This window comes from Triturus cristatus, chromosome 12 (genome assembly GCF_964204655.1).
Source record: "Triturus cristatus chromosome 12, aTriCri1.1, whole genome shotgun sequence".
NCBI lineage: Eukaryota > Metazoa > Chordata > Amphibia > Caudata > Salamandridae > Triturus > Triturus cristatus.
The window spans coordinates 306,742,488-306,762,764 of record NC_140595.1 but is presented as its reverse complement, the minus strand read 5'-3'; positions in this window follow the sequence as shown (position 1 = coordinate 306,762,764).

Genomic DNA, 20,277 nt, shown 5'->3' with positions numbered 1-20,277 from the left:
TAGGATGTTAGATATGATTTGGGATTAGGTTGACTTGACCCCCCAGACTTCTCGTCTCCACATGTAGAGCTAAATGTCAAGTCCCCTTCACCCCCTAGTTGCACGTCACTCACACGTCATGCTGCTGCGCGCGCATCTATGCCAAGTATTATCTTATAGATCCACCTATGTCTGATAATCCTAACCAATCATGTTTCTTTTATTCCTTATTACGCCTAGTTTCGATTACATACCTGTTATGTCACTTTTCTTATCAAATGTTACGCCTTCTACATTCGTTTCATTGTAATGTACTTATTATAAAAATGCATGTCTGTCAATAAAGTATTGTACTTCACTTCCTGAACCCTCGTGGTGACGGAACCTGAAGGCCGCGACTCGAGTCGGCCATTTTTGATGGAATAAAGCCCATTTAGAAACTCTTATACCACGGATTCTGCCTCTTGTTATTCTGAGCTATTTTATTTTATTTCAAGATCCCGTATGAAATTCAGTCCGGTAAAGAAGATTTTTGTTTACCACATTCCCCTCCCTGAAGGTGTTGCCTCCCCGTAACGGTTGGCTCGTCCGGATGGTCCTGTAATCGGAAAACGCTTGCTGTTAAAAGCTTTAGAAAGAAGTGATACGAGGAGTGGAATACCATATTGGCCTTGGCTCTCTGGGGTATACTCGGATACACAATATCATACCAAGACTTTGAGATCTTTATACAATTTGTCGATTAATGAGGATGGGCAGTAAAACCTATTTTTAACAACAGAGATGTTCGAAATTACTAGAACTTAATATGGGATGGCACTATTGATTTCATCATAAACAGGAATTATCTGACAAGCAAGTATTCCCTGGGCTTTGTCGTTGTTGAATATACCCTTGGTCCTGATGAAGGTGGCCCCAATGCCATTGAAACGCGTCGACCACTGACCACTGACACTACCATCCTGCTTTTGCAGTTGTCTTGTTGGTTATAGGAGATTATCGTTTGTTTCATATCTCCGATGTTCATCAATCAAAAAATCTTCTTTTTTCTTGTTTGTGAATTTCTTATTTGTATGTGAAAGGTGTATGAATGTGGAGTGATTTGGTGTGTATGTACATGAGATTGTGGTAAGACTTACAGTTCTTTTGTGATTTACTTTAGTGTGTCCTAGGGATTACTGTTTGACACAAATTGATATGATGCATTATCACTGTAATGAATCGAATCAGTGATTGTTAAGTATAAAAGAAATTGTAAAGTAGAATATCTTTTGATAACGAAAAGAAATGTATTGAATCTTTTAAAAAAAGGAGTAAACATAAAATTGATGAAATAATAAAAAGAAAAAAAATTAAAATAACTATTTTGATTGTGTAGTGCAACACTGTCTTTAGGCCTTTCTTTCCCTTATCACAATTAAGGTGTATGATAAGAAATATAGGTCGTGAGGGAATTTTTGTTATATGGTTGTCTTCATTTGCCCTTCTTTTCCCTGACCTTAAGTAATTTTTTAAGGGGGTCCCATACTTTTTGCTGTGCCCCTCCCTGAATAACCCCTTATAAAACTATAAATAAGATATCTTGGGATACAGGTGATGCATGACCTTTCTAAAATGGCCCAGATCAATTTGGATAAAATAACAAGTGAGACTAGAATTCTATTAAGATCTTGGAGCGATCTTCACTCTCAATTCTAGGTAGATCTAATTTGGTGAAAATGTAAATTCTGCCAAAATGTCTCACACGACCCCCCTTCTAATCAATTTAAAATCTATAAAAAAAATGCAATGAGAAATTAAAAGTTTCTTCTCATCCTGTAAGGGAGTGAGGATCGGCTGGAAGAAACTTCCAAAGTCAAAAACGGAGGGAGGATTTGCAGGGCCTGACCTTCGTCATTACTGTTGTGCCTTTCAGTCAAAAACTGTCCGATCTCTCTTGCTCACCTTTGCTGCTCTCTCTCCCAGGCTCCAAGCAATGACAAAAAACCTACCCTTGGGTGGCGACTCTTTTCATTTTAAATTCGGTCATCCAAACTTTTTCAAAAAAGTAAAATTCAATATTTTCAAAGCAGCATGTGAGCTTTGGTATCAGGTCAGATGAATAGTGGGGATACCCTACTATAGCACTTTTGCACCTATATGGAACTCACCAGGAACCCCCTACTCCCTACAGGATAAGCTGGCCGTTCCACTAATGGAGGCAGGAATAAACAAGTGTGGTCAATTATCACAGGAAAACAAAATATTCTCCTGGGAGTCTGACTATTTCCATGAATCAAAGATTAACTAAATTTAAATTCTATCAATTATCAAGCTGGGCACTCGGCCTCTGCAAAGATGGGGAAGGAAACAAAGAATGAGAAGACAAACTACAGGGGCCTCCCCGCCAACACAAAGAAGTTTCAAAGTGGTACTGGATGATGGTAAAGGGGGAGGACGCAACTTCAATGTCGCTGGAGAAGATCTGGAGAAGGGACCTGCCGGGGACAGATTTAACACATCTATCACAAGTATTGATGCTCACTTTTGGTCGATAATTAAGGCTGCACCTCTCAGAGGCTGCACCTCTCAGAAGAAACCATCTATTTACAGTTCACAGGGTGTATTGGTCCCCGAAAAGGCTATCAAAGATGGGAGGCAGAGAAACCAAACCCTGTTTAAAGTGTGCCATGGAAAAGAAGATTATGTACATATATTTTGGCAGTGCCCTCTGAAGAAGGTATCTAGTAAGAAGTCTGGAAAGCTATCTGTGAAATTTTGGGAAAAGATTTGCAGGTAAGCCTAGCTTTGGTGATTCTGGGGGTTCTATCAGGGGACGGGCCACAGAAAAAAAAAATTTAAAAGGCATGCGCATTTGCTGGTTGTTTTAAAATATTTGTCGAGAAAGAAAATGTGTCTAAATTGGGTGTCCTGTGCGCCACCAGAATATAATGACTGGGGTAAGTCTGTTAATAGAGTAGACAGTTTAGATCGCTGCTGCTTATCTAAAAAGAGAGCCGGAATCTGGGAGGCATGGGAGGACTGGGTAAAGAACACTTTCTAGATAACATCCTCATAAGGTCCAATGTTTATGAAACAGGTGAAACCCATGGCAAGAACAAGGAAGGAATATTCAGGTCGCCGAAAATCCTCATTCTGTCTGGTTTATCTGAGGCACGTACTCAGAAACTCAGGAGAGAATTGCCGGTACCCTTTCAGCCAAATTATCATTTCTTTTCCTATGGCGTGTCACCTGAGCTCATACCTCTTAAAAAACCTTTTTCATGAATGAGGACAAAAAAAATACATATATAGGGAAAGTAGAGTTTTTTCTAAACTCCACATCTAAACGTGACAATATAGTGGTAGTCAATATTATAATGCGATTGTGGTTCAGGGCGATATTTCTGGCACATTACTGTGGCCAACACACTCTCCCATTTCATTAGTAAAAAGAGTCTGAGACCCATCTACCCAGTTGTTTAATGCTCATAAACACTCACTCAGTGCTCCGAGACACTGTTTAGTAGTAGTTTGTTGCATCTGTAGACCCTGTTTGGCCCTGTGCTCCAATCCTATAGTCACTTCAGGTTGGAAGTTGCTCCAGCTCCCCTGATTGTATGCATACAATCGAGCACATGTGACTTTCAACACAGGGTGCATGTGGAATACACTGAGCGTGAGGGGAGCTTCTGGTTCACCACCAGACATGATCAATGAACTCAATTTGTGCTTATGTGCACTTACTCATGAATGCACTGGAAAGCAGTGATATTTGTGCATTAGATAAACCATCATAGTGCAGCATAGAGACCACCCACCACTGTAATTACCTACTGGAATGGAACGGTGGTGAATCTAGGTGAAGTTCTGCAATTGTCAAAACAATACATCATACGATCATCGCTGTGGAGAACACCACAGTACTGTGCCCATTTGTTTACAGCAAAATGCTCCATCCACCAGCCCTCTCCATATGACCATAAGACATCCATCTTGTACCAAGCCTGCTCCTTGAGGGACATGTGGCATGATGCACTATTGCATTTTTACAGCAGCGCCTGGCACTTCAACTACTAGAGCCTGCGGTATTGAAGCTTACATGAGGCAATAGAGATATAGAAAGCAGCAAGGCTAAATTCTTCTGGGACAGTGGGCGATAGCAATGGACTTACATTGCAGTACATATGGGAAGTGGTTCAGGTGGTCCCCAGGGCAATCAGGGGTTTCTGGGATCCAATTGTGACATTTGGGGTCTGATTCACAAAGAGGATCCGCAGGGTTTGCACTCGAGGCGGGGGCCCCGCAGCTGTGGGGGAGTCTCCGCACTCGAGACAGAGTCTTTGCAATGAGAATTCTCATTGCAGAGATTCCCTCAGGAGTGCAGAGACTCCCCCACGAGTGCGGGGCCTGCGCCACGAGTGCGGATACTCTTTGTGGATCATGCCCATGGAGTTTTTTACCTTGGTCTCCTGGAGGTGTCTTACTACACGTAACAAACTGAGACCAAGTGTACTAATTTAGCATTTGGCCCTCAGGGTAGTGAGGCAGCATAGTGCAAGGCTTACTCAGGGAGGTGGTGTGGGTTAGAAACTCAAAACAAAACAAAACAAAACACACATTGCACTTTATAAATCAATATCCATCCAGTGTAAAAAAGGACAAGTACTTAATTCAAATACAAATAAATACTAAACCAAAGTTACAAATCTGGACAATGAACACTGAACAAGACATTCTGAACAAGGTGTGTAATATCTTTAGGTGTTAATGTAACATCCCTTCCTATAGTGTTTGTCACTGACTTTACAGTATAACATCATTTCCTACGGTAGTTGTCAGACACTGTAATGCACCTTCATTGTGTGCTTGCCACAGAAAATACAACAGAAAACCAATTTGTCACTGTTTGTTGTGAAGTTACACAATGGAAAGCTCCTTCTTATATTTGGCTCAGGCTCTGCATTAATAATGTCTTTATAAGTTATAAGCAATGGAACTACTTCAGACAAGTGCTGCCCAATCAATGTAAAGAAGATCAACAAAGCCCCTCTCCCTATACTCCTTTTTATTTTTTATCATTTTTTTATTACATGACCTCAGGCTGACAATTAAACCTGTCTATATCCAGACCTAAAAGGTTGCTGAAGAGCAGCTGTAATACATTTCAAATATGGGTCAATAGAGACACATTGCTTTTGCACAGTTTTATTCACTGCTCCATGATGAAGATTAGGACATCATTTGGTAAAAAGGAGACTGTTGCATTACTACTGGTTGGTATTATGTTATTTTCCTTATGTGGCGTTGGCAGCATGTTATGTTCTATTGCTCAAATAAATCAAATAGATCATTGGGTGATTCATTTTCATGAGACAAAAATATGTATCCCTAAATAGGCAAATAAATAAGAATTGCAAGTAATAGTCATTCCATTTAAAATCTAATAGCAACCCCAGAAAAACATGGAAAGTATCCATCTTGTATTTTTTATCTGCTTTGCAGTTCGCTATACCTAAGTCATGGCTTTTTGGCATTCTGTTCTGTATATTTGTATCAACAACAAGGTGATGGATGGAATGCTTTAATTGATCTCAGCCACTGGCAATCGCTTGAGGCCACATCGCAATCCATCGTGTTTCGCCCACCATGCCACCTCAGTTTGGACCCAGCCTTATGCAAATCAGTCTTGACCTTGCCCCAATAGGACAGCCCAGTCCAAACAGCCATGGCCTGGTCCTCCCTGAACCAGATAAAGAGCAACTAATTTCTGGTTTTGTCCTGATTATGGTCTCATCAGCCAGGTAACCCTTGATTCCAGTGGCACAGTGAGCACAGGACCCACATCTGGGCATACCTGTCGCACTTAGGGAGGCAATTACAACAACAGGGTGATGGATGTAATGCTTGAATTAATCTCAGCCACTGACAATTGGCTGGGCCGGCATCCCAATGCATAATTTTTCACCCACCATGACACCTCAGTTTGGACCCAGCCATATGCAAATCAGCCTCGACCCCGCTCCAATTGGAACAGCCCAATGCGAACTACCAGGCCAGGTCCTCCCTGAAGTGGAAAACAAGCAACCCAGGACCGGTTTCCCCCTTATTATGAGCTCATCAGCCAGATATAGCTTGATTCCAGTGGCACAGTGAGCACAGAACCCACATCTGGACATACCCATCGCACTTAGAATGCCAACTGCAACAAGATGATGGATGGAATGTTGATGAGCCGTTTACTAGGGCATAACCATTCCTGGGTTGCTTGTGTACCAGTCAGAGAGCACCTGGCTTGGCAGTTAAGACTGCACTGTTCATGGTTAAGACTGATTTGCATCTAGCAGGGTCCAAATGTACGTACTCTAAAATGCTTAACACGTGTTTCTCTAGTAAAGCCTGACTGCTCTTTGCCACACTAGCAGGACTGAGATAAGGAATTATTAGTGTGAATCCAAAGACAATCTTTGGGGTATTGTGATAGTATTTCCTGGTGAGGTCTAACCCACACACCACATAATACTCCACTTTCCTACATTGGTGTTACAGCGGTGGGGGATCCTGAACCTGTGTTTCACAGTACAACTTGGTCAAAGGTGATTTTGCCCGAGAAATCCAATTAATTGACTTTAGCATCAAAAATTATGTTTTCAGAATTTTTTGCTATTTCTAATTGGATTATAAGGGCCCTGTGTAGATCCCCATCCCCAATAGTACACTTAAAAGGCTACGGTGAGTTAGGAAAAGGATTTTAAAAATCTACATTTTAAAATGGCCCCAAATGCAAAGTAAAAAATTAGGCACAATGGACACTGGTCAGACTCTTGACCTGGCAGTTATCCCAGCCCTGAGGATCATGGATCTGAGGTTGTTGTGCAAAGCAAGGGGCATTAGCTATGCTATAAAGTGACAGCTAAAAAGGAGTAACTTGAAGACCTAGGTCAGTTTGTTGAGCTCTTTTCCTTGACTCCTGGTGTTGCAGGGTGAACGTGTTTTGTGGTATGGCAGGGGTGCCTTACCATGAAATACTAGCACAATACACAAAGATGGACCCCAGGTACTCTCTCATAAACCTTCTCTCAGTCCTGGTAGAGTGGCAAAGAACAGACAGGCTACTTAGAGGAACATATGTTAAGCATTTCACATCACCAACATGGACTATAAGTAATTGACACTATTTGAGAGGAATCTGACACCACTTTATAAATAGCTCCTATTTTTATATATTTTTAGGCACAAAAACAAAATTGATACATACAGGATAACTGGGGTTATCAATTTTATAACATTAAATAAATCAATACGTTGAAGTGTGGAAAAACATTACATCGTGATCAATGGGAAAAACACATATATGCAATCATTTACTTAGAGAGTAAGTTCAACTGAATCCACTTGAGGTTAAGGTCTAGTGAGTCCCTAAACCAGTTCACAACAGCTAGCACAATTTTACCTGGCTCAGGGGAGGGGGGTGCAGAGGTGCTCATTGGCTGTCAAATGGAGCTGTCAATCAGGCTCACGATTTTTAAATGGTTCCCTTAGCAAGAACATACTGGCAGGTCTTGTTGAGCAAAAACCTTTGAAACTTAACCAATAAATTGGCCTTGGACAGGAGTCTTCAGGCAGATCGACTCTGCCTGGCTCGGCGTACTCGGGTGCAGAGGTGCTTTTGGCTATCCGTGGTGCTGGACAGATCCGCAGCCAGCAGTGCTGACAGGCGTGCCTAGATAGGGTGAAAACAAATGCAGGATCTTTACAATGAATCCAATGGAGTGGTTAGTCATTTGTGCGAGTGGATCTCTCGTCTTGAAGTGTCCAGTAAAGCTGGTAGTATACATACAGGCCCCCAGCAAGCCTTGATACCAGCAAGCACTGCCATTGATGAAATCTTCTTCCGGTGGGAACGGTGTAGAAATCTTAGCCTTACTGAGAGTTGGGCCTACAGTTCCCAGAAGCCCATTGCTCAATGACTTTGAGTGACCACACTGGACAGTTCGGTGGACAGTACTTCAAGGTCATTGATTTAGCTGTTTGTTCCTGCCAAATGCAGGGGCTAGTTCCTCTAGCCCCTAAGAGTTCCTGTGGAGCAATAAGTTTGCAAAGGGGTTTACCTTCCTTTTGGAACCGGCTTCTTGCCTTGATTGAGTTGCAATCCATCAGCTACAGGGTGGGTCCCACAGGTGCAGAGCTTAGCACCTCTCTTCAAGGGGTCCTGCTTTTTCATGGAAATGGGTCTCTTCTTGTTATCACATCAAATCTAAGGTTCTGGTGATTGGGGTGCCCCTTAAATCCTGGATTTAGTGGGTGTTAGTGGGTGTGAAGACTAGTAGACAATGGGCTTGTAGTCCTGCCACTAATCTGCCTTAGTAGTGACTATATCCGGTTGGGGTATGTCACTAATACTAGTTAGAAACTGCTTTTTAGTATAATTTCAAGATTGCCAAAAAAATAGATTTACAGGTTGTCAGACCAAGTTAAGGCTTGCATTAACACTAAGGTCAGAAAGATGTTACAGCTTGGGGTAATTGAACCCTTTGACAGTCCCCGTGCTAGCCCAGTGGCACTGGTCCTCAAACCTCATTCCAATGGTGGGAAACCTGAAAGGACGTTTTGTGACAATTTTGGGGTCTAAATGCAGTTACCAAAACTGATGCTCACCCCATCGCAAGAGTGAATGAATTAATTGACAGGCTGGGTGCAGCCACGTTTTTGAGTACCTTTGACTTGACATCAGGGTACTGGCAGATTGGATTCACCAAGGGACCAAAGAAAAGGTCAGCATTTCTGACCCCAGAAGGCCACTATCAATTCGGAATGGTGCTTTTTGGAATAATAAATGCACCTGCTACCTTCCAGAAGTTAGTGAATTTGGTCCTCAGGCCTGGATGATTTTAGTGCAGCATATCTAGATGAAATAGCCGTGTTTAACTCCACCTGGGAGGCTCACTTGGCCCACCTCAAGGAAGTCTTGCAGGTTCTGAATTAGGCACGCCTAACTATGAAGGCCAGTAAGCGCCAGATAAGGCAGAGTTCTGTGTACTTGGTCCATCTTGTAGGTGGAGGCCAAGTCCAACCTCTTCAGCCCAAGATTCAGACTATTCTGGAGTGGGAGGCTCCTAAAACCCACACACAAGTCAGAGCCTTCTTTTGCTTGACTGGGTACTGTAGGAGGTATGTGAGAGGTTATGGCACTATTGTGGCCCTATTCACTGAACTTACCTCCCAAAACAGTCTAAGAAGGTCATCTGGACCACAGGATGCCAAAAGGCCATTGACACCCTGTAAGAAGCTATGTGCTCAAAACCTGTACTGAAGGCACCTGACTATTGAAAGGAGTTCATTGTTTTAACAGACGCTTCTGAACATAGGATTGAGGCAGTGCAGGCACAAACAAATGATGAGGGCCAGGATCAACCAGTTGCTTATATCAGCAGGTGATTCCTCCCTAGAGAGCAGCAATGGAGTGCCATTGAGACTGAAGCCTTTGATGTGGTTTATTCCCTGAAAAAGCTGACACCCTACTTGTTTGGGACTCACTCCAATGTTTAAACCGACCACAGGCCTCTCAGATGGCTGACGCAGATGGTCAAGGCTCGACCGATCGGCCCGCAGCATACACCAGGGTTACACAAAAAACACGCTCTACTATTGATTATACCTTTACGGATTGCGACCTCCTCCAGTACATAGCGAATTTTCAGATAAAAGACAGGGCGGAAAGTGACCACCAGCCGCAATCTTTTACATTATTAAAATCCTTTATCACCTCAGAGAAAGTAAAGGCGCTATCATCTTTAACACAATGCTATAATTTAAAACGCCTCCGCTGGAATAAGGACAACATTGAGGATATCACAAGTACCTATACCAGTCTTTTGGAAAGATTTAACCCTGAAACATTGACCATAAAAGCCTGGGAGTCTTTTAGTTACGAAATTAATAAGAAATTTTCAAAAAAGGCCTTGCCCGCAAAGCAGGAAATGTAAAAGGGGCTGCCTGGTTCAACAATAATCTGAAGAAACAAAAGCAACAGCTAAATAAATACCTCAGACAACTTCGATCTCGGGGACCAGAATGCCACCAGGAACTTCTGCTGCTAATTTAAAAAACTAGAAAACATTTAAAAAATGACATAAGACTCACTAAAAAAAGTACCAAGAACATATCTGGGCCAAACTTCATTACGTTTGCAAATCGGGGGACTCCAGGCTTTTTTGGGAATAAATCAACCAACTAACCAATGGCTGGAATCGACATCATCATTCGGATATACTGGAGGCCACATGGAGAGCTCACATCGAACTCCTATATAATGGAGCTACACCCCTATTGGCCCCAAACTGTGAATCAAAAACAGGGAAGGAGGCTGGAGGTCGAGATAAAGTTAATGATATCAAGAACCACGAATCCCTTGAGGATTTAGTGTTGTTCTCAGAAATTCAAGTGCTAAAAATTATAAAGAATTTAAAATCTGAGGGAGCCCCAGGTCTGAACGGACTACCAAATGCCCTGTTTCGGCATGACCCCGCATTCTGGTCCCAAGTTCTGACTCCTCTTTTTTCCAAAGTTACAGCAGATAGTTTGATCCCTGAGTCCTGCAGAGGAAGCATCCTTAAGCCAATCTATAAATCGGGTTCCCGTTCGGACCCCTCTAACTATAGACTGATTGCGCTGATAGACGTAGAGGTGAAAATTTACGCATCTAATCTGGTAGAATTAGAGGCTTGGGTTAGTCAAATAAACCAAATACCTCCTACGCAAACTGGATTTCGGGTGGGGATGGGCACCCTAACGAACATCTCTGCGGTCACTCTTTTAGCTAATCAAGCCTTCGTAAAATCAAAGCCCCTGTATGCCTGCTTCGTAGACCTCAAAGCAGCTTTCGATAAAGTTTCAGGAGCTTCTCTATGTGCTAAAATGCAAGCCTGGGGGGTCCCGCCCAGACTCCTGGATGCCATTATCAATCAGTATTCTCACACGTGGGTGCAAATCAAGAAAAGAGACGGGACCAGTGTAACTGGTAAGATCCCAACATCAAATGGGCTAAAACAAGGTTGCATTTTAGCACCTTGTCTGTTCAACATTTACACGTCAGATCTTGACAAGTGCCTTCAGTCAATTTCAGCTGACCCCCCAAAATTGGGCAAAATACAGACACCGTGTCTTCAGTACGTAGACGACATTGTGTTGCTAGCACAAACACCAGCTGGCCTGCAGAAACTGATCAAGGGACTAGGAGCCTATACCACCTTAAACCAACTCACGATCAACCATCAAAAGACCAAAGTCATGCGTTTTTCAAAACATAATAAAACATTGTACAGGCATACCTTCTCCTGGAAACTGGGCGAACAACCATTGGCCCGCGTTGCCTCCTACAAATATCTAGGCTTCTTGCTAGACAGAAAGCTCAACTTTAAGCAACACGTGGAACAAGGATGCACAAAAGCAAAACAACTGTTGTTCGCCTTCAAAATCCTGAAAAAAAGCTCATAGGTTGCTCCACTGGTCACCTGCTACAAGTGATCACCGCAAAATTTCTACCCTCCATCTCGTATGGCTCATAAATCCTGAACACCAAAGATGCTACCACCTTAAATACAGCACAATCTACATTTTTCAAAAAACTGTTCTCATATCTCACAAGAACAAATCCGTTTAGAATTCGGACTAAAAAATCAGATCATGGCCAGACAAGGTGCCTTAGAGAAGTACTACTGGAGGATGAGGGAGGCAGAAGATAACACTCTAGCCCACCGTTGTTGGGTTGAGCTTGAAAGTCAAGCAAGACAAGTTAACTCGACGACTATAATCCTGCAGGAATCTTTGTCGGCATTACAGCTAGAGGAGTTCTGGTCAATACCAGCAAAGTATTCTGGATTCAAAAACGTGGTGAATACCGCAATCAAGCGGATCTCCCTATTAACTGATAAAAATACTTTTGCAAAAAAACACCACGCCTGGGCCATGATACAGGCCTATCAGAGGTTAAAAACGCAAGGGTATTTGATTGAACACCTTTCTTACCATAAAAAGCATTACCTGATGTTGCTACGACTGGGATCATTCCCCTCAAAGGATTTAACCCCTCAATGGAAATTCGTATGGCCATCGAAGGAATGCCGCCTTTATTGTCAAGGGGAGGAGACACTACTACACCTATTATGTACATGCCCTTTTTTACTGAAAACATGCAAATCCATTCTTCGGGAGATTTTAAGGAATGAACAGATCAGAACATGTAGAGCTGCGGTCATCAGGTGTCTCGGAGGGCTTTCGATTCCTCTCTCCTGTAGCGCCATAAAATTCTGGAAAATAGCAGCAAAAGAACTGGAAAAAATTGCTTCAAGCCAAGTAGCTAACATATAACCTGCTGGCTGACTTTTTAACTGTGGTCACGATTTTTAAGCCCTTCTTTTCTCTTTTAAGTTTAACTTAGATGATGATAACTACCAATGATTAAGTTAGTTGCTCAGTATCTTTCGTCTGGGGGGAGTCATGAAGGAAAGTGCCCTTTTTGTATGGTCATCCCCCCAATTATTGCACCAAATACTGATGGTTATGACCGACAGTGCACTGGATTCTGCTGTACAGACCCCAGTGCCTGTGCTGTCTCCCAAAACTGTTATGTTCAACCTGGTAATTCTAAATTGGCAAAGACTTTACCCCCTTATAAGTCCCTAGTATATGGTACCAGGAGTACCCAGGGCATAGGTGGTAAAGGGGTTCCCAGGGCTGCAGCACTGTTTTGTGCCACCCTGAGTGACCCAAGTAAACTAATGACAGCAGGCCTGCCATTGCAGACTGCAGGAGCCGTGAAAATTGCTCAAACTCGACTGTGCCCTCACCATGTGTGGCAAAGTCAATGCACTATTTTTTTATATATGTTAAGCACCCCTAAGGAAGGCCTCCTGAGCTCAGGAGGTAGGGTGCATTATATTAAAGGTGAGGACAAATAAGTGCACGCCTATATGCCGTATAGTGGCGTTCCCCATTGGAAACTGCCATAAGTGTCAGCAGTCCATAGGATAACCGAGGCTACCTCCCGAACATTCTCGAAGTTGGCAGCTTCATTACAGTACCACCGAAATATGTCACATTTGGTAATAAACAATGTGCCTTCTCAGCCCTGGCACACATTTTATGTCTTGGGTGATGTGGCATGCATCTGGGTAGCTACCTAAGAGGCTGCCCACCTGGTTGCCCCAGCTTCTCTGTGCTCTGGCTGGCAAGCCTATGCTTCTCATGTATGCTGCCACAAGACAGTATCCGGACTTCCTGCCAGGCAGTGTGATCATTCCCAGGAGGTCAGGAACAAAGGCTTGGGCAGGAAGGGGGTCACTCCTCCCTCCTCCCAAGCAGGCTAGTTAAGTGACACATCAAGACTGTGAGCTTCAAAGGCAGTATCACCCCTGATATGCACCAAGGCTGACTCCTAGTGGAGGAAACAGCCCTCCCCCTGCCCCAAGCACATTTGCACGCGAACAGGAAATTAGTTAGTCAAGGAGGTGTGCACCCCCGGAAGGCTAGCCACACCTCCAGGGTGTGCAGCCAGGTCTGTACACTAAAATTAGATTTCTGTCATCTTTAGAAGTGGCAGTATAGAGGGTTGTAGGTAGGAAAGGAGCCCACACCCCCAGGTACGGAGTAGCTGTAGGGACTAGCTGCCAATTGGCTTCTAGCTCCCACTCCACTAACTCCCCTGAATCTAGGATTTAAGGGACCCCCTCCCCGACACCAGAACCTCAGTTCTGAACAGCCTGAATCAAAGAGGACAGAAGAAGTGACCCATGCCAGAAACAAGACTTGCACAAAGTAAAAGAGGGAATCCTGCACCTCTGGAAACACTGTTGGAGCTGCCTGATCGAGATCTGCCATACACTATCTCTCGGTTCCCCCAGACAGAAGGACCCTGTGGAAGCCTGAAGCACCCTCAGACTCTCATTGACTAGTGCCACTGGTCCCCTGCAAACTTCAGGTAAAACAATGCTCCAGATCCAAAGAATCACTGGCCATCGGGTCCTCCAAGGGATCGCCCAATTACAAATTGTCTAGTGAATTGTGGGAACTGTAGTCTTGCCTTCCACGAAGTTACAGAAATTCCCTGGACCACCAGACTTCGAAGTTAATATCTGTTCTACTTACTTACCACTGCCAAGGCTTGTTGGTTGCTAGTCCGGCATACAGCCGCGACCCTTGCAGGTAAGAGCGGTTGGGCGGTGGGGCCGGGTGGAGGGGTGGGGAGATTTGGACAGACCATGACGAGGGAAAATGTATTATTTATTTAACTTTCCCTCGTCATCGTCTGCCGAATTCCCCCCCACCAAGCCCCACTGCCTCACTGCTCTTACTTGCATGGGCCGTGGCTGCAGGCAACTGACCGCTTTACTAGATGCTGTATTAAGAGAGACCTCCAGCCGACCTTATACTGACATCAGCAATCATTCTATTGCAGTCTTTTTGCATTTTTTCCCCCTGCAGCACTGTTTCAGTGGTAAAAGAAGATTTATTATGGGTCCCATTCAGCACCAGGGACAGCTAGCATGGCTCTGCACCCAGGTTCCACGGGCCAGGTAAAATTGAACTGACTGTTGTGGTGTGGTCCTGGAAACTCGCATCACCTTTACCCTGCAAGGACAACACACAACTTGACCTACAATTGTCACTATCAGTTTTTCACATTGACCGGAATGATAAAAATTCACCTCATTATTCTGCACTGATTTCATATTGCTTCAAAAATCTATAACTCTGGTTATATGTATCCTATTATGTTTGATTTGGTATGTAAGTTGAGATACAGATACATTCTTTTTTTAAAAATTGGTGTCAGATTTCTCTTGAGTCGTGTCAATTACTTATTGTCTGTGTTGGTACTCTGAAATACTTAAGATATGTTCCTCTAGTAAAGCCTGACTACTCTTTGCCACACCACCAGGTCTGAGCTAAGGATTTATTCATGTGAATCCGAGGACCATCTTTGGGGTATTGTGATAGTGTTACATGGTGAGGTCTAACCCCCACACCACATAATACTCACTTTCCTACACTCTCATTGTCGGTTTTACTGTGGAAAGGATAGTAGTCCTGGTGGTTAATATGGAGTTACACGTTTACTCAGGTGTGCTAACCACCAAATGGGACTACTAAAGTTGGTTCTCCCATATATCGAAACAATTGCTACATTGTACCCAACAGTCAAATATAATGTAACTATTTTACAAATGGCAACTATACCATTTTTTCCATAGCTCTTTTCTGTTGTAAACAGCTATTGAGCTCAAAACAGCCTTCCGCCCTCCTGGGGAGATGTGTGAACAACTCCCAGGAAGGGTACCTGCCGAGGAGAGACATGTGACCGCCTTCTGGCAGGATGGCCAGCGGAGGTGTTGGCCCAAAAGTCGAGCTGCAAAGGAGAAGCCACCTTTGAAGGGAAAATGAAGGGGATGCCTTGCAGACAGGCTTGCATCACGGGCAGAGAGGGAAAAGCCATTGCCAACCCATTTTTTCAAGGGGAGTTAAGCCCCCCAATTAGCCACACCTTTGGTTTGGGCTAGGGAGCTCCACACCCCAGGAGAAGGGTTCAGTCATGTTGAGAGGGAGGAGAATAGGGCATCCTGGGGTAGCTAAATGCCACACTTACCAGGAAGTTATCTTCAGCCTGGGAGAATCTTTTAGCCAGTTGGCTAGTTAGCCGCCCCATCGACCTGGGCTCCCAAACGGCATAATTATGGCACCCCCAGCACCCAGACCTCAGTTATACCCCTGCTGTGGAAGAAGGACCGAAGATGGACTGCCCTGCTACATCTTGGGTTAGCAAAGATAAGACTGCGCCTGTGTTGCGCTGCCTGAGGAAAAGTTGACTCCGTGCTCCAGACAGAGGGAGTAACTCCAAGACTCAGTTGGCTAATTCCCTGTTACAGCCACTAAGCCATAAAATCAAAATAAACCTGCTTTTGGAAGTTGGAAGCCAGCAAAGCCTTAAGGCAGCTGAATGTCAAAGTGTAGCCTGGGAGACCAAGTCACAATACTCAAAAGTTGCACTTGAATCTGTTGGACAAAGGAGAGTCATCAGAGTACAGCTTGATCACTGAGCACAGAACTTGCTACAAGTTAAAGGGAAAAAATACCAGTAGACCAGTGGCGATTAGTTTTGTACTGAACTCCACCCAGACTTCTTGGGACATTTACCTCTAAGGTGTAAGTTGCCCCACCATGTTCGTGAACCAAGTGGTGTCCAAAGGAAGACCCTTGACCCTGGCTCAGCATCCTTATCATGCTTGAGCCTCTTCAAAATCCTGCATCCCCTGCATCGGGACCACTTCTTTGACTTCTATGGCGATTCGCCAATAGGACCTGGAAATGAACTGGAGACTGCTTTCCATGCGAGGTAAAGTTCAGCTGGGCCTTTAAGATTGCTGTGACCTGCTCCCTGCCATTGCGGACACCCAAAAGAGTGTCCATATAGTAGTTCTCACCTTACTAGACTGGGATAACTTTTTCCGCTATTGCAGTACATTACAATGATTTATTGCATCTGAGTGAAAAGCAGTGATTTCTTGTTTCTATAAAAATACATATACCCAGAACCCAAATTGTGTTCATTCAAGAGACTATTTAAATATAACCTATTTTTATAAATTGATGTTTCACGCTTGTTCTTCTGATAAAGCCTGACTGCTCTGTGCCACAGCTGCCCAGGGCTGGGCTAAGGTTTACAGTGAACCTAACTTGGGCATGATAGAGAAATGTGTCAAAATTGCATGGTGAGGTGGCACACCCATAACATATAACAATGCACATTCTCACACCTAGTATTGGAGATACCCAAAGTCAAAAAAACTATAACCATAAACCAAGCATTTTTATGCTTGGTACCTAGATGGTGGACAATTACAACAGGCAATGTTAGACTCAACCATGGCTTCATTGAATTCAGAAGAAACCTAAAAGCCCACCACTAATTTCTATTATTCCTCACCATTTCTACTCCAATGTAACAGTGGTTTAATTGCTAATGCCCAATTTAGCAACTGTAGCAACGAAAAGTGACAGCACTCTCTAGGTCACTTCAATAGTGTCCAGTGGTGTATCTCCAGTCTGCCTGGATTACTCGCATGCACATTAAGTCCCCAAGCAACGATGCCTAACAGTGTCAGGTGGCGAGAACCGGTAGCGCGCCGCCCGCATCACCGCAACGCCTTCCCCGCCGAACGAACTCCGGGGGAACTACGTTTCCCAGAACGCCCGGCGGAACACGCCCCACGTGTCCTGCGTCGAGCGCGACAGCGGTTAAAGCCGCCAACAAACAACGAGCGGTGCCGATGATTCCTGCCTGTCCAGTTCGCACTCTTGGTCCGGAAGCAACGTTCCAGCCCCGCGTCCTCGGCCTCACCCTCGTCCTTGTATCCAGACTCCCCGGCTCCAGCGGTGCTACCTCACCGCCACCTCCGACGCGAGGAAGACCGCGGGGAGCTCCCAAGCCTAAGCGTTCCAGACTCCCGGGAAACACCATCGGCGCTCCTCTGCCTAAGGATCACCGGGTCCAGAGTAGTAGCGCGAAGGTGAAAACCTCGCCGGTGAGCCCCGACGCTGGTACGCGTCTGAAAACCTTCCACGTTCCTGTTTCGTTCCTGAAGACACCTCACGCGCTCCTCTGCCCACGGAGTTCCGGGTTCAGAGTCGCAGCGCGGACTGGTGCGCTCCTCTGCCCACGGAGTGCCGGGTCCAGAGTAGAAGCGCGAACCAGGGCGCTCCTCTGCCCAAGGAGTTCCGGGTTTAGAGTAGCAGCGCCCGCTCCGTTTTCAGCGCTGCACAACTGTGAGTACTGTTCTTTCCTTTAGCCTTCAGGGAGGCGATTTTCTTCGTTCTTTTGTGAGTGACCCTGATCCGGGACGCGCTCTGGGGGCATCAAGCACTGCCGTCCAAGTGCTGGTCTTTGCTCCCAGTAGGCAGCGCCCCTTTGCCCTACCGGACCCGTCCCAAGGGTCCGCCCTGGCACAGCGGCTGTAAGCCTGTGCTTGCCTCAACTGAGCTTCACGCCGCCCAGGCCAGAGAACCTTCCGTCTCACGGGTGGGAAGGTAGCAGGTGAGAAATCACTACGGAGTGGAGGGGAGGCAACGGGTGGGTCACTACTGACGGGTGTCTTATGGTGTGCTTGTTTCGTTCCAGGTCCCTCTCCCAGCTGCTCCTTCCCTTCCTTCCCTCGCCCACCTGTCTCCATAGTCCGTGTGTGTTACACATTCTCCGGACTGGGGACGGATGGGAGGTGGACCCCATTAAGCATCAGCGTCATCCTGAGGAGAGAATTCCCCGGCCATCGTGACAGAATCATCGGCCCACGAATTACCGCTCCTCCCGATCACGCTGACATAGGGGATGACCACCTTAGAGGATGTGGTGGCGGCCCTGGCTCTTGTCCAGGGAGAACTAGCCGCCTCACGTCAGGAAACTGCTGCCCTACACTCCCGGATGGACCGTCTCCAACGGAATCCCTTTGATGCCGGGCTTATAGGCCCTGCCCCCACGCCCCAGGTAGTGGTTGAGATGCCCGCGCATGTTCCCCTGGCCCCTCCTGAACGGTTCCATGGGGATATACAGAAAGTACAGGTCTTCATGACTCAGATCCTCCTACACTTTCACTGTAAGCCTAAGCTGTTCGCTACTAACCAGGCTAGGGTGGCGTTCCTCATCTCGTACCTGTCAGGAGAGGCGGCCCAATGGGCGGTTCCTATCGTCAGGAGGGACGACGCCCTGCTCTATGATTGGGATACGTTCCGCGAAGAGTTCGAGGAAACCTTCGACCGACGGGCCGACACCTTCTCCGCGGACCGTGATCTCCTCGACCTCAAACAGAGCAGTTCCGATTTCCTCGGATACCTCAACAGTTTCAGGAGGCTGGTAGCGGAAACGGACTGGCCCGAGGCAAAACAGTCAGCCATCTTTTACCGGGGATTGACGGAAGAACTGAAGGACGTCATCGCACAAATAGACCCCCAACCACGCACCTGTGCCGCAATGGTGGAGCTTGCCTCGCGGTTGGAATAACGCCTCCGAGAAAGGAAAGGAGACCATAGGAGAAAGGAAAGACCCCCTCCGTCCTCGGACCTGGCGCGAGCACCTGATCACGGGCCGGCCCGGCCCGAACCCATGGAGATAGGGGCAGTGAGAGCGTCCCTAACATTGAGCGAGAGAGATTACCGCCGAAAACAGGGCCTCTGTCTGTACTGTGGCAAGAAAGGCCACTATCTCCGAGAATGTCCCGTTCGACCTAAGGTCGGGAGGCCTTGCGCAGGACAAGCCGCGGCAGTGACGGGAGATGGGGAGGCGGGAAATGCCCGGGCTTGAAGGACCACGAAGGGAAGCCTTCAAGCTACCACTCCATCCCTTCTGTGGAGGCAGACGCTGAGGCAGAGCCGGATCACTTCTTCCTCACGCTTCAAGTCGAGATAGATCATACCACTCGGACCATTCGGGCCATGATCGATTCAGGTGCCACTGGCTGCTTTTTGGACGAGACCGAAGCCCAGAGGTTGGGGGTCACTCTTCTCCCCAAACACACGCCTGAACTCGTCTATGCAGTAGACGGCAAAGAGTCGGACTCGGGGCCCATCCGTTATGTCACCCCGGCCCTCTGGATGACCATAGGGAAGACCCACGGCGAATGGCTGGCCTTGAACATCATCAAAGCTCCCCGGTGCAAGCTCATTCTGGGACTACCATGGTTGAGAAGACACAAACCTACCATAAAGTGGTCCGCGAACACCCTTTCCTTTTGCTCCACCTTTTGCCGTCAACACTGTGCGCTGCCCGAATCGCCACCAACCCCTCCGTTGGCCTCTCCGCAACATATCGCCACGGCAGCGGAGAAAGAAGTGGTTCTCCCGGCATGGTATAGCGCCTATTCGGACGTCTTCGACAAACGGAAGGCCGAAGAGCTGCCTCCCCATCGGGCATATGACTGCCGCATCGACCTGGAACCTGGAGCTGTCATCCCCTGTTGCCGTGTCTATGCGCTCACAGGACCCGAAACGAGCCACCTCCGAGAGTACCTGGACACTTACCTCGCGTTGGGATTAATTCGCCCCTCTCGATCGCCCGCAGCCTCTCCGCTCTTCTTCATCCCAAAGGCCAACGGCGAGTTGCGCTGCTGCATTGACTATCGCGCGCTCAACGCAGTAACAACAAAAAATCAATACCCCTTGCCGTTGATCCCGGTGCTGCTCGAGCAGGTCCGGGAGGCAGCCCTGTACACCAAGCTGGACCTACGTGGGGCGTACCACCTGGTTCGGATGAGAGAGGGGGACGAATGGAAGACG